Below are 24,202 nucleotides of genomic sequence, written 5' to 3'. Positions count from 1 at the left end.
ATGCGCTTAACTGTAAAGATTTGTATTTCAGACATGAATTTTAGTTTTCAAACCTATATGTGATATTCTAAAAAGTGGGAAAGAGATACCAAATGGTTTACTCTGATAAGTGCTTATAATAATCACATCAAATACTTTTTGAAAAAAAGTCTAAAAGACAAGTTGTGTTTTTCATGCACCAAATAACTTTATCTACCTTCTTCAGAATCCATCTGCTGAAACCCAGAAAATTGAGGAAATGGTTCTTTATCTTAGTAACTCAGATTCCCAAGAAACAAGACAGGGTAGGTCAATGCTAATAAATTGGTATCTCCTTGTGATTCTTTCTCTTGCTATTGGGATTGGATTAGGCAGAAAATATCAGTGGAGGCATGGAAGTCATTTTTTTTTTTTTTTGCTTGCATTCAAGGAGAAGTCTACATGGGCTTCATGTTATGTTAGGGATACTTGAGGTATCTGCATGGCCCAACATTCTTTTCAAAATAGATCGGACAAATTCAACACCAGACTCTTCTGATCGTTCCATCACTGGAATCCATCCATCATTTCTGCTTGCCAATTGGAATGACCTCCTCCCACCACCATCTCCTCCCCTGTGTCATTCTCCCAGAAAAGATCTGGAAGAAGAGTGCAAGGGAAGTCCCATTGTACTGGGGGAAGCCCTAGTACTGACTTCTGCTAGTGCGCTGGGTTATTTGAATCTGGCCCAAGGAATCCACACAATGTAGGAGAGGGGTTGGGGAATCTTTCTCAGTCCCAGGGCCACATTTTCTCATGGGCGACCTTGCAGGGGCTGCCTACTAGGGATGGGCAGTGCCAAAGGCAAAAGCACCAGGAGCAACAGGTGCAACTCTGACTCTTGTACGTACCTGCATACCAGTTGTGCAAGAGGTTTCTACAAACACACCTGTCTCCATCATCCACATAAAATGAAGAACTATTATATGTGACTTAGTGAGGTTTAATAACAATCCACATTCTAGAATTCAAAGCAGAATTTAATTGGGAATCTGTTAAATTGTGAAACGGAGTGGAGAAGCAGAGATGTGTCCATTCCAATAATAATAATAATAATAATAATAATAATAATTTATTACTTATACCCCGCCCATCTGGCTGGGCTTCCCCAGCCACTCTGGTCGGCTTCCCAAAAAATATTAAAATACTGTAATACATCAAACATTAAATGCTTCCCTAAACAGGGCTGCCTTCAGATGTCTTCTAAAAGTCTGGTAGTTGTTCTCTTTGACATCTGGTGGGAGGGCGTTTCACAGGGAGGGTGCCACTACCGAGAAGGCCCTCTGCCTGGTTCCCTGTAACTTGGCTTCTCTCAGTGAGGGAACTGCCAGAAGGCCCTCGGTGCTGGACCTCAGTGTCTGGGTAGAATGATGGGGGTGGAGACGCTCCTTCAGATATACTGGACCGAGGCCGTTTAGGGCTTTAAAGGTCAGCACCAACACTTTGAATTGTGCTCAGAAACGTACTGGGAGCCAATGTAGGTCTTTCAAGACCGGTGTTATATGGTCTCGGCGGCCACTCCCAGTCACCAGTCTAGCGGCCGCATTCTGGATTAGTTGTAGTTTCTGAGTCACCTTCAAAGGTAGCCCCACGTAGAGCGCATTGCAGTAGTCCGTATTGCATCTGCCATGTACAGTATGACAGTAAGATTCTTCTTCCCTGACTGACATATATACAAACACACTGACTCCCTACACTAGCATCTCAATGTGAGTTCCTCTTTTACAGCCAGTGGTCTCCATATTTACATGGAGTTAGTACACGTGATAACCAGGGGATGAGAACCCCCTGGTCTTGGCAGCAAATGTAATGTGCAGTACAAGACAAAGTGAAAGCAGTTTTAATACGACTGCTGAATGCACTGATTATAGTTCTCAGCAGTGCTTGCCTCTGGATTGTGATCTGAAGCATCCCTGTCTCAGGGAGAGAAATTGAAGAGAGAGGCTAGGCCAGGCAAAATGCAATCCACCTTGGAACAGGGCTGTGAGGACTGCGAGGGAGACTCTCAGAGCTGGAGTTCAACATTTATTTTGAGTAAACTGAAACCACAGAGAGCACTGGGGTTGTTCTGACTGTTCTGAGAAACCTGGGCCAGAAGATCTGCTTCTGAACCTGCTGGATCCATACAGTTTGGACGGTAAATGTAGAAGCATCATCAAAGACTTCTACATTCTGAATTCCCTTATTATGTGGGTTGCTCCCTAGGCGCTTACCTGCCAGCTTCCATAGCTTAACCACATTATCAAACCAGCGGTTGTTTCTTAACCACGTAACCGTATGATTTCTGGAATCCAGCAGGGTTAATACAGACCAAGCATAGTAACACTGAAGTTCTTTCAGCACTTGCCTCCAATCCTGGTTATGCCTATTTCTACATATACATATCTGACCGGACTTGCCGATCAGAAGGTCGGCGATTCGAATCCACGTGAGCTCCCATTGCTCAGTCCCTGCTCCTGCCAACCTAGCAGTTCGAAAGCATGTCAAAGTGCAAGTAGATAAATAGTACCACTCCGGCGGAAAGGTAAACTGCGTTTCCGTGCGCTGCTCTGGTTTGCCGGCTCCCTCGGCCAATAAAGCGAGATGAGCGCCGCAACCCTAGAGTCGGTCACAACTGGACCTAATGGTCAGGGGTCCCTTTACCTTTACCTACATATACATATAGTTTAATTATGGATACTAGTACAGCAATGAAATATATTTTAAGCTGATTGTAAATTATCAGGGGGCGGGGTGGGCAAAGGCTGTTACAAATAAATATACAAAAATGCATTGTAAATGGAATCTTGCTTGCTCAGGTTATATTGGCAGAAGTCAGCCAACAGTTCCAGACGTGCAAAAAGCCACGATACTCATGCTCTGTCAATACTCGTAGAATATTAACTATCTATTGTTGCAACATTGTGGTTTGTGTTGCAATAGGTTAATTTTCACATAAATACATTCCAGATACCTCATCACATACCACCCACCCCCAAATTTCTACCCTTCACTCTTTCAACCTGCAAATGGGTTCACGGAATTGGTAAGCTGTGGCCTAAAAAGCACTTTGTATTTCTGACACGTGGCAAAGTGTTACCTGTATGTTCCTCTAGATATCCAGAGTGATATTTCAGTCCACAATAAGGTGCACAAAGTGAGGGGAAATCTATTTCATTACACACTAAAAATCAATTTGCCCACATGACAGAGCAGGTAGATGATCAGTTTGCCAAGATACCCAGCTGCAATATGTACCATACAGACAGGGTCAGTTGTGCACCAGCCATTAGCTGAGACTGTTCAATGAGTTAATATTTTTGTATGTTGCTATTCTTGCATATAAGGGACGCGGGTGACGCTGTGGGTAAAACCTCAGCGCCTAGGACTTGCCGATCACATGGTCGGCGGTTCGAATCCCCGCGGTGGGGTGCGCTCCCGTCGTTCGGTCCCAGTGCCTGCCAACCTAGCAGTTCGAAAGCACCCCAGGGTACAAGTAGATAAATAGGGACCGCTTACCAGCGGGAAGGTAAACGGCGTTCCATGTGCTGCGCTGGGTCGCCAGATGCAGCTTGTCATGCTGGCCACATGACCCGGAAGTGTCTGCGGACAGCGCTGGCTCCCGGCCTATAGAGTGAGATGAGTGCACAACCCTAGAGTCTGTCAAGACTGGCCCGTACGGGCAGGGGTACTTTTACCTTTACCTATTCTTGCATATGCATTTGGACGTGTCCTTTGAGAGTGCTGGACTGCATCAGAAAAAGAAGCCCAATAACCTAGGTATTAGATATGTGGCATGAAACATGCTCTAATATCACTTGGGAGATAAAAACTGCGATTCATCATTTAACCACTGCGGTGATGTGTGCTCCTTTCAATCTAGCAGCTGAGCCCCAGCAAACTGAAGGGCAATTGGACGATAGGTGCTTGCACATATCCTGCCACTGGTGCTGTTTGCAATTGATCTTGACGGCTGGAACAGTTTATGACAGAAGCCCAGAGTGTCCCCCTTTTGAAGACAGAGCACTCTGGACTTGGGACAAAAGTAGATGTGGTGGTGGTGGTGGACATAAGCATCACCTGGTCTCACTCGTCTTGCTGCCTGTTTCTCTTCATATCCATTCCTATCTCACCTAGCTGCCACCACTCAGTTTGTTTTTTACTTCAGCTTATCTCATTTTACCTCTTGAGCCATGTTTCTCAGTTCACATTCTGTTTCTTGAAGGGGATTCCTAGCATGCAGCCCTTTCTCTGATTTTGGAAGAAATATGTTGCTCCAACTCAGGTTGACAATCCTATCTCTTTTTCTTAGGCGTAAGCCCAATTAAGAGGAATGAGATTTGGATCCAAGTATACACAAACAGGATGGAGCTATGGCATACATCTTATTTTTGCTCTGTATGTGATTCCTATTGTTATTCAGCCCTAAAACAAGCTACAAATTCTTCACGCAACCATGCCTTACTCACCTGTTGCAACAGTTTCAGCAAGTCCAAATAATTCCAAGAGGTAAGCATGAAAAGGCTGAGAGGGAAAACTCAGAGTTCAAACAATCTGCATCTTGTTATTAATTCCATAGGTGGAATGGTCTCCAACATGCTTAAATAGTTCTCTTTGAAGTAAAAAAACCAAACAAACTCAATTGGCACTAGGAAAAAACACTAACAAAAAGTTAAACAGAAGGAGCTAACAGAGGAAAAAAGAGCAACATCACAAATAAAACATCTATCAGATTAATGCAAAGTATTGACTTGGTAGACAAAGCATGAAACAATCTGGTGCAGATATCTTCATCTGCAGGGAAAGTCACACACAGAACCTCTAATGCTGTGATTTTGAGCAGCTACTTAAACTTCATCACTGCATCCACAGGAGGGAGCAAACTCGCCCCAGAATGGCATCAAATTACAGAGTTCCACAGCTGCTTCTGTTGATTGTCAATTAAAAATTGCCCTCTGGCTATATTTCCATTAATGTCCCATATTGTTGTTTCGGAGGAATTTCCCACTTGTTTTAATGGGATGGCTAGAGAGATTAGCTCTTGCCATTTGAGAACTTGATATAGCACAGCTATAGCCAAAAGTCTCATGCAGACTCCAACATGTGTTCCCAGCATTATCCCACATTACAGGGATAATTACTTTCTTGTTAACAGTAACCAAGGAAACTGGCTATTTATTTATTTATTCATTGTCTATAACTTTTGCAGACTTGGATGGGGTTAGGAAAGGGAGTGCGGCATTTAGCGGCCATCAAGAGAAAACCCTCAAAAATGGTTTTACAGGCATTTCCTCCCACTTCTCCCTCGCTATGAAACTCCCGGAGTTTTGTAGCGAGAAGACATATGCTGCTTTCTGGGGAATCTGTTTACAGAACAAAGAATGGGTGTTCAAGCCACTCAGAATGTCTGCCTGATTTTGCCTATAGAGGAGAAATCATGGGAGGTTGAGATCTAGATCAGATCTGAGCAACCTTCACATGTTTCTCCTGGGATGGAGGCTTCCTGTGAAGTCTGGAGAGCAGGACCACACTGCTGACACCCCCAGCATCAAGTAGCTCAGTGGTGACCAAACTTGGCCCTCCAGCTGTTTTTGGACTACAACTCTCATCATCCCTAGCTAACAGGACCAGTGGTCAGGGATGATAGGAACTGTAGTCCCCAAACAGCTGGAGGGCCATGTTTCGCCATCACTGAAGTAGCCTAATGGCTTCACCCCATGGGCATCCACATTTGGGCCTAGATATTGGTAGCAAGGAAGCTTTTTGCATGTAGGCTTCTACTTCATCAGAACCACTGCTCTAAGTGCCAATCAAATGGAAGCTTACAGCTGCTCACACAGAGTCAGAAACGGCTTACCAGGTGGGGTGGTTTTTATCAGAAGGGGAGTAAGAGAGGCAGGAAGGAGGTCAGCATGGTGCAAACAGACCAGCAGGAACACCAGGTTGGGTGGTTACTGAGTGCCTGAGAATGGTGTGGTCACTGAATTTGATTTAAAGGGAAGTCCTGCTTTTACCTTTTAAAATAAAATTAAAAAATCCTGCACTGATTTGTTTAATTTTTTTGCTTAAAAGCAATAATGAACAGCTTTCAGGTACACAACCTCTCCACCTTCCTGTGTTTGGAGGATAGGCATTGTTTGATAGGAAAGTAACAAGACCCATTTCCCAGGATGACACTTAGACATCTTTATAGACTTGATACATTGTATTGAGAAATATCAAATAATTGCAGTTGTCAGATTACGGAAGCTTGGGACCTCCGATTCTGTGGGGAACAGGCTATCAGGAAATGTAACGACTTCTGAGCATTTAGGGTATGATGCATACAAGGGAACATAAACGTCAGAGGAGTTTGCAGTGAAGAAAACTTGTCTAACGGACTACTTGGTGAATGCATTCACATTTATGTAATATTTCATATCATATTGTGCAAACTAAGGCCCCCTTTCATGTTTTATGCATTCCAGTGGATTGCCCAGCTGTTTCATATCATGTAAAGCATTCATTACTTTAAGTTGCAATAAAATGTGAGCAAACTGTATCGGTTCCTTTTGGCTCGTGTTCCTATTCACTAAATCCAGAGGCAGCAATTATGACCGATAAAGTGACAGCCTCTCCTCTCACTGCAGCCTCCTAAAATGAGCACATGGAATATGGAAATGAGTTAAATGTGTTTAAGGATTAGGACCACACAAAGGACTCTCACAGTTCCCATTGATAGCAGCACATCGGATGCGGCTGTACAGATTGCCAAATATAAATGCTAATTTTTGCCCACACGATCTTGTTTATGAGTGTCCATGGCATCATTACATTCAATTTAGCCTTGTGACATCATGAAAAAAACCATAGGGGTGACAAAAAGTCAATATGATCAAAAGGCATTGTAGGCAAATGATACTGAGTATCACTGCCAAAATATGTTTGTGGATGTTTTAATTGTTGTAAATATATATATTTTTTAAAAAATCCAAAACAAAAACAAAAACTCAGGAACAAATAAATAAAAACAACTCAGGAAGCAGACATTTGCATGCAAATCTAGACAAGTAATTTAGTATCAGTTCTGTACTGTAGCAGAAACAATTTTTCTTAAGCTGTGGGCTGTTCACAATGCGTATAATGTCAGGGATATGTCAAACCCATATATTTTCATGAACTTCATAAATTAATGCAGGGTTGGGCAAATCCACACGCTCTTTGGCTTAATTCCTTGTCCTTGGTGGGAGCCTACCTACCTAAATTACCCAATTTGTCCATTTCAAAGCAATGCACAAACCAAAACACCATTATCTTTCAAAATTTGCACTTCTTTGAATTTTGCAATGCTATTCTTCAGGCAAACAATATACACAAAATTGCATATATTAGGGGAAGTTTGAATAAAATGCATGCATTTGTGAAAATTAAATTAAATAAGGGGAAATATATTGCGAAATGTATACAAAAATGTGTATATTAAGATAGCTTTTTGCTAAAATGCTGGTGAATTTTCATGGGATTTAAATAAAATGTGAATTGCTGCAGAAAGGTAGAAAACTGAATTTAGGATTGGGAGATTGAGAAACTGAAATTGACAGATCTATCCATCCCTAGGCCAATGCAGCTATCAGGAAGGGTCCCCTCAGAAGAGCCCCTTAATTTGAATCACAATTTTTGCTCTTTCCATAAGTGGGCTGTGGCAAGAATATCACTTCTTTTCTCACTCTTTAAGCTCTGTGATTTCAAATAAGACAGGTTAGATAAAGATAACAATTCATTTGTAGGTAACATTGAATATGCACTCTTAGCTTCTTTTCCATGTCTCCCCCCCCCCAAAAAAAGTGTTTGTTTGCTATATACATACCAAATGTAAATAATGCTAATAGACAACTGTCAACATTTTACCAACTTTTGAATATATTTCATTATTAAATATATATACAGTGGTACCTCGAGTTACATACGCTTCAGGTTACATATGCTTCAGGTTACCGACTCCGCTAACCCAGAAATAGTGCTTCAGGTTAAGAACTTTGCTTCAGGATGAGAACAGAAATCGTGCTCCGGCAGTGCAGTGGCAGCAGGAGGCCCCATTAGCTAAAGTGGTGCTTCAGGTTAAGAACAGTTTCAGGTTAAGAACGGACCTCCGGAACGAATTAAGTACTTAACCTGAGGTACCACTGTATATATATAGTTTCTTGACTTATCATTAAAAAAATACATCTGGAAGATCCACGGAGAGCCAAGTGATGACCAATGGTTTCTGGCAAATACATTTGACTTACTTAATGAAGTTTGACTGACTGGCATAGTATAATTTGATCACTTTTCAGTCACTGGTAAAATAAAACATTGTACTTCTAATACTATTACTAGTAGGGCACACCCAGTGATGCCTGGGAATTCTAAGCAAAATATATTGCGGTTTTTCAATGGCTAGTTTAATTTGTGATTTTGAGGGCACACACACACACACACACACACAGAGAGAGAGAGAGAGAGAGAGAGAGAGAGAGAGAGACAGCTGAGTGCATCCAATGACATTGAAATGAAATCTTGTTTGTAACCATCATGACAAATTGAGTGAGGTTACACCAAAGCCACATTTCATTCCACCATCTTGATTCAAAATGGTGTCTGGTGTCCCAACACAGATGACCACACTAAGTACAATATCTCAAGGGGCATCCATAGAAAACAGATGGACAGAAAGATGGAGAAAGAGATAAAACATTTTCTAAAATACATGGTAGATTATTTTTATAATAATGATGATTAAGAAGGGCCTCAGATGAGGAACACAGGGTTTGGGCTGGTTCATTGGGAGAGAGGAGTCATTGAAGTATTGGGATCCTGAGGCACATAAGGTCAAAACCAGCACTTTGGATCAGGTCCAAAAACTAATGGGTAACAGGTGCAGTCAGGCCAAGATTTCTGTGGTCTAAACCACTGAGCCTCTTGGATTTGCCGATCAGAAGGTTGGCAGTTCGAATCCCTGCAATGGGGTGAGTTCCCATTGCTCCGTCCCAGCTCCTGCCAACCTAGCAGTTCGAAAGCACGCCAGCGCAAGTAGATAAATAGGTACCATGCAGCAGGAAGGTAAACGGCATTTCCGTGTGTTCTGGTTTCCATCACGGTGTCCCGTTGCACCAGAAGCGGTTTAGTCATGCTGGTCACATGACCTGGAAAGCTGTCTGTGGACAAATGCCAGCTCCCTCGGCCTGAAAGCAAGATGACCACCACAACCCCATAGTCGCCTTTGACTGGACTTAACCGTCCAGGGGTCCTTTACCTTTTTGTGTGTGTGTCCTGGTGAGCAACCTGGCTGCTGAAGTCTGCACCAGCCGCAGCTTCCAAAACATCTTCAAAGGCAGCCACAGTAGCTAGGCTCTCCCTGTTCAGATAGGGGCATAGCTGGACTACCAGCAGAAGTTGATGGGAGCTGCTTGAGCCTTAAGTGACAGATACCCCCAAACTATGCACCTGCTCCTACAGAGCGCATGGCACCCCATCCAGAACAGGCCATGCACAGATCAGAAAGCTTTCCAACATGACAATTTTAGCCACTGGATCAGAGCAGCTAACAAAAGTGCTCCTATGACTGAAGACTGTAAGGCGGAAAGCAGCCTTCTCAGATTTTTTTTTTTGGTTTTCTTTTAGCATCACATTCTCAGAACTGTGTTGATAGGAGAATAGATTGTTTAATGTGAATCTGCCGTATGCACTGTGCTGCCAGAATAATTCCTGGGTCTGGTGCAGAGCCCAGCACTAGCCAAACAATGGGATCTCTCCCTTCTCGGCAGCTGATTCTCACCCCCTCGGCAGAGCTTTGATTCCTTTGTTCACACAGAAATGCTTGCGTGGTTTGGTACCTCTTGAGCATCCGAGGGATGAAATTGTGGATGAAAATGTTTCTCCTGATTCCGCCCCCCTTCTTTTTCACATTAAGACACAAATGGGGCTCTCCTTGCCAAATTCAGAAGGCTGTTTCAGCTTCCAGGCTACAAACCATCATTTGCATCACAGCACTTCCAGTTCCTCTAATCAATAAACCCTAAAGGTCTCATGAAACCATCAGCCACAGCCATGCAGTTTGCAGTTTGGGTGTCTTGGTCTATTATCCAAAATTTCCAACCGGCTTTAAATTCCAGTACGAATGCATTCACCTGTGCATACTTTTATTCTGCTAATCATTTTTCTCTTTTTCTGTTTAGAATGGCAAGAATTGTGAAGACGCAAGTCCTGGGAAGAGGTAACAGCTGAATCCTTCTGGGATATTAGTAACATTTGTGCAGACTTCACTGAATATAAGATGAGCTCAAGCTGTCACGCTTCGCAGCTACTTTAGCACCCATAAGACTCATGCGTTGTTTGATTTTATTGCCTTAATGATGAGCAGAGTTGGTCTTAGCATTGCTGTCAGGCTCTTTCCTCAATATGTTCTCCCTTTTCCTTTTGTGCAAAATAATGCCACAGCAAAGTGGGAAAGAACTACCAGAAAGAAAACTCACAGAAAGGGACTTGCATTGCAACGGAGTTTGTCAAGTTCACTGTCTTCCCTGATAATGAACAATATCTTTGCCGGGGGGCAAAAATGAACACAATCAGGAAGTGCTAAAAGAGATAGAAAAGAAATGTTAAAGGGTATAGATCCAGCTTTGTGGAGTTGCCATGTATTTGCTTAGACAAGGCTGAAGCACTTACAGCCCGAAATGTATCATCTGTGATATTTAATAGAGTTGTTATCTGCCCTCCGATTTGCTGAATTTTCCGCTCCTGCAAAAGGGGCTTCCATTTTCCTGCTTCTTTCTCAGGGAATTTTAGAATTTCTTAATCAAGGGATGTGTGGTTTAGCTTGCCTAGGTGGCACTTGTGTGTGCTTGCCCATTAAACATTTCTCTAGCAATCTGAAGCCTCCCTCGCTGCTTGGGAAATCATCATAACTTTTTGTCTTAAAACAAAAAACAGTGTACTGTCCGATAATAATGGAGAAGTAAATAAGGAATGCATTCTGTGCATAGTGCATAACGTAGTAACTCATCCCACAACACAGGGCACTAAAACTGATGAAGTAAAACAAGGCTGGGCAACTTTCTTTGGCTCCATAGGCCTGATCCTCATGGGCCAAATCACATGATGCAAAACTGCCTTTCTCTCTCTCCCCACCCCCTTCTGTCACCTGCGTGCTTAAAGAAAAAGCACAGAGCTGCTTCAAAAAGTGCTTTTGCAAAGGGTCTTAACCCCCACACATTGATGAGTGGAAATTCAAACCTCTTGTCTTGGCTGCATGATCCTGTTCCCTGTTGGAAACAGGATACACAGCTAAGGCAGGAAGAAAACATGTCCTCTCACCCAACAGTTGACATCACCAAAATGGCCTTATGGAGTCCATGGTGGGCTAGAATCTCCTCACCCATGAAGTAAGAGCTTACAGCAGTTGCTTTCAAATTATCCAGGGAATCCAAACAAACTGATAGAATCATGGAATTGTGGAGTGGAAGGGACTGTTAGGGTCATCTATTCCAACCCCCTGAAATGCAGGAATCTTTTGTGCGATATGGGCCTGGAAGCCACAACCCTGAGGTTATGAGTCACATGCTCTACCAGAGCAAGCTATTTAATGCGCAATTTCACCACCCTCCCCCTAAAATCCACACAACATACAAAATAATGATTAAGAAGATACTTACAGTAGGAGGTTGTTTGAGGGCTGACTTTAACCCCTTCACAACTTCTCCCCAGCTGGCTGTCCTGTTGCATGCATGTGGTAATTGTATGAAAAAGAACTTGGCTGTTGCCATTTATCCAGGGAGGCAGCGTCAACCCATGAGCACCTTGTAGTATTTGTTGTGGGGTTAGGATTCCAATCTGCACATCAATCTTGGAAGCTCAGATCAGTTGAGTCTAATTCAGAATTTGGACCCATCAAATTCTCTCAGCACCCCTCTATTCAGGGAGTCTTTTCTGCCATTATTGATCTTCTTCGGAATCTCCTGATAAACTTCTGAGGAACCCGGGGAACATGGTCTGAAAAGCCAGTGAGTTACAAGAGCTGTAATGCAGGCAGAAATCCAATGCTCCTTCCTCCTTTGTTCACAACCTAATATAAAACTCGCTGCAATAAAACTCACCGTAATATCTTGTGTGAATTTTATCCAGTCCAGATAACAGATGATAAAATGTTTAAATCAAATGAGAGGTGAAGCTCCTCTCAGTGGTAAGCCATGGAACATATCTTTGTAGCTGATCAGTTGTCACTCGTTATTAACTATTGTTTATGCTCACTCAGCCAGTTTTATGCCATATAATAGTGTTCATATCCAGATCAATTTGATTTTACAGAATTAGTCTGAAAGGCACCGTACCTAATGCCTTACTAAAATGTGGATGTATCTGCTGCAGTACATTTGGTTCAACCACTTATTTTGCCAGCATACTTGAGAAAACAATCTTTCCCCCCTCTTCCTATGAAAAATCAATCTTTTCAATAAACTCATACTGTTTTGTTGTTCCTGATTCCATTATCCTGACTTAAACAGAGGTAGTATCAGGCCCACGCTGAGCAAAACACTATGCCGTTTTGTTTACTCCTAAACAGATGATTTATTTCAAAAAAAGTAGTCACAAATTGCATCTGAAATAGAGCTGGGTTAAAACTACTCACAACTGAACATAATTGGCAGTGGTGGAAACACCATTCCCCAAAGATTTGGGGACACTTCTTGTAGAAATATCCATCAGTTCATTTGCAATGCTCATCCTTGTCTTCTTAATTGCCTTCTGTGGCATTACCACATAAACAGTCTATGCAGGATTGTGCTGCACATTCACTGTGTGATCCCTGATTGGGAGGAACCATTCATGTGATTGATTTAAGATGGCTCACTTCTGAGTAGACATGTCATTATTCTGCAATTGCAAGTGAACTTCTCTTAGATTTAATCATTTCGCCAGGATTCTCAGTGGATGGAGGCCCATGCCCTGCCCCAGACTTCCAATCACAAATAAATGAAGCCCAAATATTTTAAAATTAAAATATTATTTTAAAAATAAAATCAAATAAAAATTATTTTTATAATTTGAAATATTATTATTTCAAAATAATAATATTTTTATTAAAATAATGTGGGGGTTTTTTTGTTGTTATATTGCTCCCCCCCCCATGCTTTTAGCTGTTCTTATTTTATCTGTAAGTCACCATGAGTCCCTGTCAGGGAAAATGGTGGGGTATAAATAAATATGTATTATCATAATAAATAATAATAATATTCACTTTCTTGAGATACACATAAGTTCCTAGTGAGAGAACATAATTGGGAACAGGAAGTACAAGACACAAGTGCTTCCTGCCCCACCCGCTTCCTTCCACCTACATGTCATTCAAAGCAGCTCTGCATTTGGACTGGTTTATCCACTTCAATTCTCCAGTAGGAGACTAATGATGGGGTTTGGGTTTAGAGGCATTTAATAAGCCTTATCTTTCCTGTGCCACTACAAAAGCTAAGGATTTTCTATATAAAAAAAATCACCATGTCTTATCTGCAGTCCTAAAAGTGTCCCATTTTCCAGACAAAAGAACAGGGCAGAATGGAAAAATAAATGTCACTCACTTTCCAAACTTGAACACCGATGCCGATACCATTTAATTTTGTGATGCTCAAAATACATGCACCAGAGATAAGCACTGGTAAGCTGGGGTAGAAAAATCTCACAGCTTACTCACCAATGTTTCACCCATGGCAACAAGGAACACATTTGCTACACTGCTACAAGTCCCTGAATTCATTTACTCTGCCATAGTCTATCCAGCACAGATTTAAAACCAAATGACATTTGTTATATTTTTAGCTAAAAGACAGAATCCCCCTTAATTGTTTTCTAATTTGTTATTAGTTGCTCGAAATGAAGCTTCCCATCTGCAGGGCATGAAAATAGCAGGCTATGCATTTCATGGTGCGTTATTGTCCATGCATGTTTATTTACTTCAGGCTTCCTCAACTTCGGCCCTCCAGATGTTTTTGGCCTATAACTCCCATGATCCTTAGCTAGCAGGACCAGTGGTCAGGGATGATGGGAATTGTAGTCTCAAAACATCTAGAGGGCTGAGGTTGAGGAAGCCTGATTTACTTCATGTGCATTGGAGGCAAGAACAATTTTAAGATTTCAATTCTAAGGGCCCTGGGGAGAGTGCTCAAACTTGAATACTGACTGCTATTGAACCTCACACCAATATATATTTTTGATGCATCTGCACAGTCTTCTTCAAAGTCATAACAAAAATGACACAGAAGTTCTCTTTGAGTAGTTCTTGCGGAAAAGGGACATGGTGGCATTGTGGTCTAAACCACTGTCTCTTGGGCTGGATGATCAAAAGGTTGGCGGTTCAAATCCCCGCGGCAGAGTGAGCTTCCATTGTCTGTCCCAGCTCCTGCCAAGCTAGCAGTTCGAAAACACGCTAGTGCAAGTAGATAAATAGGTATCGCTGCAGCGGGAAGGTAAATGGCATTTCCATGCACTCCGGTTTCCATCACAGTGCTCCATGTACCAGTAGCAGTTTAGTCATGCTGGCCACATGACCCGTAAAGCTGTCTGTGGACAAACGCCAGCTCCCTTGGCCTGAAAGTGAGATGAGCGCCGCAACCCCATAGTCACCTTTGACTGGACTTAACCAGCCAGGGGTCCTTTACCTTTGTTTAACCTTTAGTCCTTGCAAGTGTTGACAATAGGTTGACAGTTGAGGCTTGCAAACGACCACACACAGCTGTGAAAACCCTGGTGATCAGATGATTGTTGGGGCTCTGTGCAGAAAACCATTGGTACCTATCATTGGCAAAATAAGTCACTTGACTTCATTGTGGCACCATATGATTGACAGGTGAGAAGTCACACCCACATGTTAAACCTGGTCCATGGGAGGTATGGAAAGAGAAGTATCCAGTTCTCCACTACTAAATATATTTCACTGTTGTGTGCTGGTAGATTTTCTTCTCTACTCACCCTGGCCCCTATCATTGTCCAAACAAATGTATAAGCTGCTTCTACTGAGAAGCTCAGGAAATGTGAGAATTTCATCCTTTCCCCTCAAATTTTCTTTAGGCTTCATTTGTGACTGGAAGTCTGGGGCAGGGCATGGGCCTGCATCCACTGAGAATCCCGGCAAAATGATTAAATCTAAGAGAAGTTCACTTGCAATTGCAGAATAATGACATGTCTACTCAGAAGTGAGTCCCACTAAGTTCAGTGAAACTTGCTCCCAGGTAAGTAAGCAAAGGATTACTGATTAGCTATACCTGTAGATTTTATAGTTCACAAAAAAGTTAGAAAGGCAGCCAGTGAAATTCAAAAGCTTGCATTGTTCTTCTTTGACAACAACAACAACAACAAAACAACAACAACAAATAATAATAATAATAATAATAATAATAATAATAATAATAATATTTATACCTCACCCACTGGGTTTCCCCAACCACTCTGGGCAGCTCCCAACAGAATATTAAACAGTATAAAACAACAAACATTAAAGGGTTGCCTTCAGATGTCTTCTAAAAGTCAGATAGTTGTTTATTTCCTTGACATCTGATGGGAGGGTGTTCCACAGGGTGGGCGCCACCACTGAGAATGCCCTGGTTCCCTGTAACTTCACTTCTCGCAATGAAGGAGCTGCCAGACAGCCCTCGGAGCTGGACCTCAGTGTCAGGCCAGAATGATGGGGGTGGAGATGCTCCTTCAGGTATACTGGGCTGCAGCTGTTTCTATATTGGTCAAGATTTGGTTGACTTTAAAAGGGGGAGGAGGATGCCTCCCCCTGGCCTCCCCCCCCCTCAAAGTATGGGCACCTGGGAAGGCTGCAGAGTAGCGAGTCATGTGGAGATGGCTTGCAGAATGAATGCAAGTGTACTCATAGACACCCCTTGGCAACCTCAAAATAAAATAAACACATCAAAAATAAACCACCCCTTCTGCAATAATTTCAGTGACATTTTCTCTCCTCATTGATAACTTTTAAATGCAGCTTCTTTTTTTCATTAATTGATGGGAAATGACTCGGTGTGGGATGACATTTTGGCACAGCACTGGGGAAAACCCCCCAGAATTTCTTCATAACAAAATGCAAAAAGGTAATACAATACAAAGGTACAAGCAATGCATCTTTTTGATATTTCTGACAACTAATTTAGATTCATATTAAAACTCTAAATATTATGGGAAGCCAGCGACCAAAACAAGTGTTGAGGATTTGTTTCATTCTGACAGGCTGATGTCTTATAAAAAGGAGGCCTGCAATTAGCATCTGACTCCCGTAGAAGATAAAATGTTTTGAGGATGCATCCAGAAATTGATGTCTGAGTTAATTCATGTGATCACTGGACAGAGCTTTGTAGAACACAGTCTTTACTGAGAATCTACTATTGTGTGTGTGTGCGTGTTTTTTTAAAAAATTCTCACTTCACTCCCTTCTGGAATTTTCCATTAAGTATAATTTGAAGTGAATCTCCTTTGCCTCCTTCAGGCGCATTTCTATTCTTGAAGCAAACCTTTTTGCTGTCCATACTTCTCAATCCTTTTCACTGAGAAATGAAGCTCATTTGCATCAAGTTATTCTAGCATAAAATTATTCTATTTGTGGGAGAGTAGCAGCACATCCTAAAATAAATCAGCGTGGATCGTTTTGGATAGTTATTAGTTCCACACAGACACACCCTGCCTGTGATGCGGAATACCTGTGCCAGGGTATTGGTATTGGGAGTGGAAATCCTCCAGCAACAGTCACTGCTCTCTTTGAAATTGGAAGCTTGGCATAACAATCACATCCACAGGGACTGCACATGGCATGCGTAGAGGGTACAGTCTACTATTACAGATTTCTTGTGACTTCTCTTTCTCTGACTCCACCTTTATCAAGGGAGACCTGCCTGAGTCCCTTTCTTGCCTTCCAAGTCCCACAACTCTAGAATGAGCCAGATTTGCCCCACAAGAGGCTCCTTTCCCCACCCCACAACTCTGACAAATGGTTCTGTCGTGCCATATCCTGAAGGCAGGTCAGGAGCTACAGGACCACAGACAGCTCCAAGTCTAAACTTGCACCAACAAAGGCCGAGAACCAAGATTTTTATAACCTTCTGTCACCAGGCTCTACCCTTCAGACATTTAAATGCCCAACCCTCTGACGTGAGATCAAGCACTCCTCTGATCCAAAACCTCCTTCCTGGTGTGGTTGATGCATTGCTGGACTGGTGTGATGGACTGTGGGAGGTCCTGAGTTGCTCTGGAGAAGGTCCCAGCTCTGGACCTACAGACCCTTGCTGTATGGGAGGTTCTTCTGGGGCCTCTATCTGTCAGGCCTAGGCTAAGGGCCAGGCTCCAGAAGCACTCTCAGAGCTCCCAACCTCCATACTCTGACTCCATAGCTGGAGCCTCTGCAGTTTCTGATTTTGAGCCTCGGTTCCTGCAGAAGTTTGGGTTCATGGCAAGTCTAGGTCAGGGGTGGAGAAACATTTTTTGGGCGAAGAACCAAGTGCTTTCCCAAGCAACATTCCAGGAGTCACAGGGTGGGACCAAATGCAAAACTGGCAGGGAAATGAATATGAATTTCACCTCAATGGGCTAATTTCTACATGCTCACATCCCTCTCTACCCTCCACCCATGAAAGTAACAAGCATTCTCAGAGTTCAAGGTCACATTCCATCCAAATAAAGGAGGGTGCAATACAAGGTTGGCTAAAGGTATGACTCAGGAGGGTGTATGGCCTGGGGAGAGTCTCGAGAGCCAGACAGAGGGGCCTTTGGCCCCAGGCCTAGTCCATAGCTGTCAACTTACAGATTTGAAAATAAGGGACCAGCAGCCTCAAAAATAAGGGATCAGCAGCCAAAATAAGGGATTTTGCTATTGTAAAGAGTTACATACATTGGTAGGATTGACAGATGCTGTCAATCCGGCATGAGGCAGTTGTGGCGCCATGGCGGCCGCTGAAGCGCCGCCCTTCTGCATCCCTCCCCATCGCCTCCTCTTCCTCCTCCCTCAGGCTGCCTCCTCAGCTGCCACCACCGCTGCCGCCTCTGGGCTCACGGGTGGTGTGGGCAAGAGTCTCTCTCCCTTCCCTCCCTCTCAGTCGGGGAAGGGCCGATGGAACTCCTCGCGCCAGGATGACGGCGCCAGCGTGCGCTCTCTCTCAAGCCACTGCTTCCCTCCCGAGCTGGGTGAGCATGAAACCCAGGAAATTTAAGGGACATCATCAATAAGGGACAGCAGCGGGACATGGCGCTGGGATAAGGGAGTTTCCCGCCAAATAAGGGATGGTTGACAGCTATGGCCTAGTCTATGGAATCCTCCTTCCCCATAACATCGCCTCCATGATAACGTTGCCACCTAGTAGAATTGTAGAGTTGGATAGGGCCCTGAGGATCATCTAATCCAACCCCCTGCAATGCAGGAATATGCAGTTGTCCAATACAGGGATTGAACCTGCAACCATGGCATTATCAGCACCACGCTCTAACCAACACTGCTATCCAGGCTAGGCATGGTACTGTCTCAGTAATTTTTGCTACTGTAGTTCTGACAGCTGAAGAATCAACTGGTTTTTAAAAACTCAAAAGCAGCTAGCCTCCTCAGCCCTGGGAGGTGCTGTGGCAGAAATGTCACAAGAAAGCTATACCTGTGTGCAGATGTCACCTTCGGATTGTATCCTAAACGACATAGGTAGGCAATGTCCACCAACTTGATCTGAGTGACTCCACTACCACCGCTGGACCATAAAGAAGGCTGATCACAGAAGAATTGATGCTTTTGAATTATGGTGCTGGAGGAGACTCTTGAGAATCCCATGGACTGCAAGAAGAGCAAACCTATCCATTCTGAAGGAAATCAGCCCTGAGTGCTCATTGGAAGGACAGATCCTGAAGCTGAGATGCCAATACTTTGGCCACCTCATGACCCTGATGTTGGGAAAGATTGAGAGATTGAGGGCACAAGGAGAAGGGGACGACAGAGGACGAGATGGCTGGACAGAGTTCTCGAAGCTACCAGCATGAGTTTGACCAAACTGCGGGAGGCAGTGGAAGACAGGAGTGCCCGGCGTGCTCTGGTGCATGGGGTCACAAAGAGTCGGACACGACTAAACGACAAACCACCGCTACTCTGTCTGCCAGTACACAATGTGGAGTAAGCATACACATCAACGACAACTCTGCTCCCCTGGCCAACCTGGGGGGCGGGAATCCTACTCAGCCCAAATGTTGTCGAATCCCATATGAGTCCACTAGTGCCTACATTGTAACTTTCGAGGAACAGAGAGACAGTGAACTACAGAATAAAACAAAGACAAGGAGTTGCTGATGCTGCTTGTTCTGCTCTGCTCTACCCTACATTGGCTGCATGTGTGCACCTGAATACTAAGTTGTCCTGCCCACATTCAAGGTAAGACACAATGTTTTCCCAGTCCAAACTCAGCCAGGTCAAGAGACATCTTCTGTAAAGGGACATAAACACTGACGGCACTGTATAAATCATTGCCCCCATCTTAGGTTGCAATCCTATGTGTACTTACTTGGGAGGAATCAGTTGTGGATGCAGTAGAATATTTCTTCATATGCATGCAAAGGGTGGAGCTTTATCAAGCTGTACTGGGCTCCCCCCCCCCCATGTTGCATACAAAGGCTCACTTCCTTTAAATTCCAATACAAATGCAATGACAAAGAACTTGGGATATTACAATGCTGTAGATGATGTTGATAATATAACCCAAGCACGGAATGAATGAAAGGGCAATTGGAAGCTAAAGAAATTCCAATCTTGTGGCGTCGCTTTTATAAAATCCAAATCTTATCTGCGAGTGCAGTGGCAAAAGTGGTGTCGAACAATGCCAGAATATATAAGCTAAAATTAAGGCCTCAGAAATTCCTTATTGATTTTAACATCACAGTGTAACAAAACTAATTTACAGCTTATTCTTACAACATTCAAGAGGTGGTTCCAGCAAACAGAAGCACTAACTCCTGGCATTAATTTAAAACTGCCTTATGGATTTAGAGTTAGCCGCTGATCTGTGTGGCTGACTCAAGGCACCTGGCTTTCCAGAAATGGCAACATTTCTAATCCACAAACATTAGCTATCGAAGTGAAGATCCATTTCCTACAAAGAGGCACTTAGTGACAATAGCATGCCAACGTTCTTTTCAACATAGCCTGAACATTATGTTTTAAAAGGTACAGTTCGTAATTTCATCACTAGGTATGTTGTGTACTTGGCGTAGCTCCAACTAATTTGTACCTAATGCAAATTCGGTTCTCTCTCCTCCATTAGACCACACAGCACTTAACTGCGGAAATCTCAATGTGGCAATATTAGGGGAATGGGATAATGTTTGGTTGCCAGATAAGCCCAGGAACCAGAGAAACTGTACCAGAAATTCCAAGGTCTGTTCTCCAGGCCAAGTTGGTTGCTGGAAGCTGCAGCCCCAAATACATCAGACCATTCAATTACTGGTAGCTCCTTCTGGACAAGCGTGGGGAACCGGTGGCTTTCTCAGTGTTGCTGGCTTGCAACTGCCATTGGTCCCCAACAGCATGGTGGACAGGGATGGTGTTAGCTGTAGTCCAACAACATATGGAGGGCCACAGTATGACTGAATTGTAGAGTCCCACCCCAGGAAACTTTTTGCCCAATGTGGGACTTGAACCCATAAACCTGAGATTAAGAGTCTCATGCTCTACCAACTGAGGGGTCATGGCTCTAAAAAATATCTTTTAACACCTGTACTAGTTCTCTGGAAATCTAGGAAATCCATGCAAGTGAGCACTGCATCTATGCATTTTATTATAGGGATCACTGTTTCATCACAGTCTATAAGACCTCCTTAGGATTCTTTTCAGAATATATCCCAGTAAGTTGGCTGCCCAGTGTTTGTGGGATGGGTTTACTCATTAATTAATGGGAAAAGGTAGAAGAGAATTTTTGACACAGTACTGAAAGTCTCGACCTCAATTCAAGGAGTATTCATGGCGCAGCGGGTGGGGGACTAAGTGCTATGAGTTTCAAATGCACTCACAAAGCCACACAACCTTATTTTTAGCAAAGATTTCTCACTTGAAGTGAAAGGCCTAATGCAAAAATCACAGCTATCAAATACATAGGCAAGTGACAAGTCTGAAAGGGCACAGTCTCTGTTTGGACTTCAAAATAAGAACTTTGATTATGAATAATGGTCTAATCACAGAGTCCTATGAAGCAGTGCGCTTTAGGCCTAATTGTAATCATTATTTTTAAGCAGTTAAAATTACTTGGCCTTCACCTTTGTGTCCTACAGAACTAGCAAAGCCCGCTGTCAAATGCCAGCAAAACCAAATATCTGCCATGTTGATTAAGAAGAATGAATGTGTAGATTCTAGCACAATGTGTATGTTAGCCTGAAACTTTCATTTCCAAATATGTGTTCCCCTTTTCCTAACCACTCTTCTTCTTCTTCTTCTTCTTCTTCTTCTTCTTCTTCTTCTTCTTCTTCTTCTTCTTCTTCCAAATGGGAAGAATGCACAGTAGCCCAGTCTGTTTTGTTTTGCTTTGTTTTTTTTGCAATGGACTAGCCTGTCTTGTCCCATGAACATGTTCATATGATAGATGACTTAGCAGAAGCCTTGGAGCATTTTCATGACTTGATGACTGCAGCATCCAGAGATTATTTATGTGCATGGACCTCAGTGCATAGACCTCTTGTGCTGCCTCACATCACTGTAAGCACAATATGGGTGTTTGCTAAGGAGATTGTTCCTTATGGATTCATCATTCCAATGGAATGACCTACCCTCTCCCCCTGCATGCTGTTCGGGAGGGGGGGGTTCTTCTGACCCCCCCAAGCAGATCAAGGGGAGAAACAGGGGCATGCATTGTGCTAGCAGGAGTCATGATGCTGGATTCACAAACAGAACTGAGTAGCTGAATCCAGTAGAGCCAGAACATGCACTTAAGCTGCAAACCTAGCCCCTCTTTCTAGGATATAAGCCCCACTGAATTCAATGGGATTTACTTCTGAGTAGACATGGTTATGGCTTGCAGCTGACTATCAATCCTAAAGCGTATTGCAACTGAATATAGAGGGATTAAATGTTATGTGTTTGTGTATGAACCAAATCTTGGCATCTGCCATCTGTGGGCAAAGTGTGGCAGAGTTGGTTGTTTTAGGAACATAGGAAACCACCTTAAACTAAATCTGACTATTTGGTCATATTTCCCACGATTTGCTATGAATCCCGGGGGTAGCCAACGGGGGTAGCTATCAGATGTTGTTGGTTTTCCAACTCCACACAGCACCGGCTTGCATGGCCAATGGTCTGGGACGGTGGAATTTTTAGTCCAATGACATATGGAGAACATCACATAGCCCCAATCTAATCTAAATACTATCAGATCTCCACATCACATGTCCCTTTTACCTGGTGTTGCCAGGGATTGAACCTGGGAAGTTTTGCATGCAAAGCCTGAACTTTAATGGGATCCTCATAACAGAGGGTCCTGGTTGCGCGCAGAACCCAAGAGCCCACCTGATAGGGTTAAAATGGGGGGTGGGAGGAGCAAGAAGTCCTGGCCATTCCCCTGGGATCACACCAGGTGATTCTAGCCAGTAGGTGGCGTGATCCCAGGAGCTTTAAAAATGGCAGTGTGGTGCAAGGAGGGGCACTTGCTTTGCACTGTTGAACACCTGCCCCCCTCCCTAGTTTAGGTAGAGTCGCTTGGCCTTGCTTTGGTTTGGGTCGCCTGTTGGTTTGGGTCGCCTGAAAAAAACAACAATACAATACAATACATTAAACTAGCAAAACAAAACAAAAACAATAAAATAAATCAAACAATTTCATTATCCCATCTTTCATTCACTTATTTCCACGACCTCCTCACACCTCCCTTTTTGTATTCCACTTCTGTTAATTATTTCAGCAATTCCTTTCCACCTTCCTCTGTTTTCTATCCTATAATTATCTTAACTCATTCTAACCTTATTTTTCCCTTTGATACTCTATTAATCTAGTTATATTTAATTCCTTATAACATTTCTACTAAAGCCATGTAGCTTCATTCCAACATTTTTCTAACATTCATTAATTTTACAGTATTTCTGTAAATAGTCTTTAAATTTTTTCCAATCTTCTTCCACCGACTCTTCTCCCTGGTCTCAGATTCTGCCAGTCATTTCCGCCAATTCCATATAGTCCATCAACTTCATCTGCCATTCTTCCCGGGTGGGTAAATCTTGTGTCTTCCAATATTTTGCGATGAGTATCCTTGCTGCTGTTGTTGCATACATAAAGTTCTATCCTTCTTTAACACCAATTGGCCGACCATGCCCAGGAGAAAGGCCTCTGGTTTCTTCAAGAAGGTATATTTAAATACCTTTTTCATTTCGTTATAAATCATCTCCCAGAATGTCTTAATCCTTGGGCATGTCCACCAAAGGTGAAAGAATGTGCCTTCAGTCTCGTTACATTTCCAACATTTATTATCGGGCAAATGATAGATTTTTGCAAGCTTGACTGGTGTCATGTACCACCTATAAATCATTTTCATTAAGTTTTCTCTTAGGGCATTACATGCTGTAAATTTCATACCTGTGGTCCATAACTGTTCCCAGTCAGCCATCATTATGTTTTGGAACAGGGGCTGGGTAGGAATTTTTCCATTTGGCAGATTGGCTTTAGCCATTTGGTTTTCGCCTACCCCTTAGCAAATCGTCACAACTTGTAAGGTGGCGGTCAGGCATTGGCTCAGTTGGATTGTGGGGAGGGGAGGTGTGGCCATCACCTGCCCCTCCAGGAATTGGGTATTCCGTTAAAGGAATCTGGTGGTCCTGGATCTCGTCTGAAGTCCGCTTGAGGGGCTAGGGCCATGCCAGGACCACAGGAACCCCGGGGTGAGCTTAGGTTGGTCCTCATCGACCTAGCTCCCTCATTTGGTTTACCCCATTTGACAGTCACCCTGAGAGATGGAGCCAGTTATAGCGGGGAGTCAGTGCCTAAGCCAATACTGCTCACGTGATTGTATTTCAATAAAGTTGTGGCCAAAAATTTTGCCCAAAAAACTTAAACTAATATAAGTGTCCGTGTGTATTTATTTTGGGGGTGGGTCTTGGGGCCTCAAGGCGCAACCACTGATTTGCAGCTATTCCCCTGGTGGCCATCTTAAAGTGAAAACATATAGCAGCACAAATGGCTTGGGTGCATATGCAGCAATGCCTG

General features: G+C 43.2%; 1 long non-coding RNA gene across 1 annotated transcript; it reads left to right on the top strand.

Moving 5' to 3' along the window:
* Window positions 1-203: 203 nt before the first annotated feature.
* On the top strand, window positions 204-6,362 carry LOC308475997. Its single transcript, XR_013985624.1, has 3 exons — window positions 204-284; window positions 4,310-4,506; window positions 6,237-6,362. It is a non-coding gene; the product is annotated as an uncharacterized lncRNA (long non-coding RNA).
* Window positions 6,363-24,202: the final 17,840 nt, after the last annotated feature.

The sequence above is a fragment of the Podarcis pityusensis genome (genome assembly GCF_964106645.2).
Source record: "Podarcis pityusensis genome assembly, chromosome: 4".
Classification (NCBI taxonomy): domain Eukaryota; kingdom Metazoa; phylum Chordata; class Lepidosauria; order Squamata; family Lacertidae; genus Podarcis; species Podarcis pityusensis.
The sequence above is the reverse complement of the archived record's forward strand: the minus strand, read 5'-3'. Positions and strand labels throughout refer to the sequence as shown.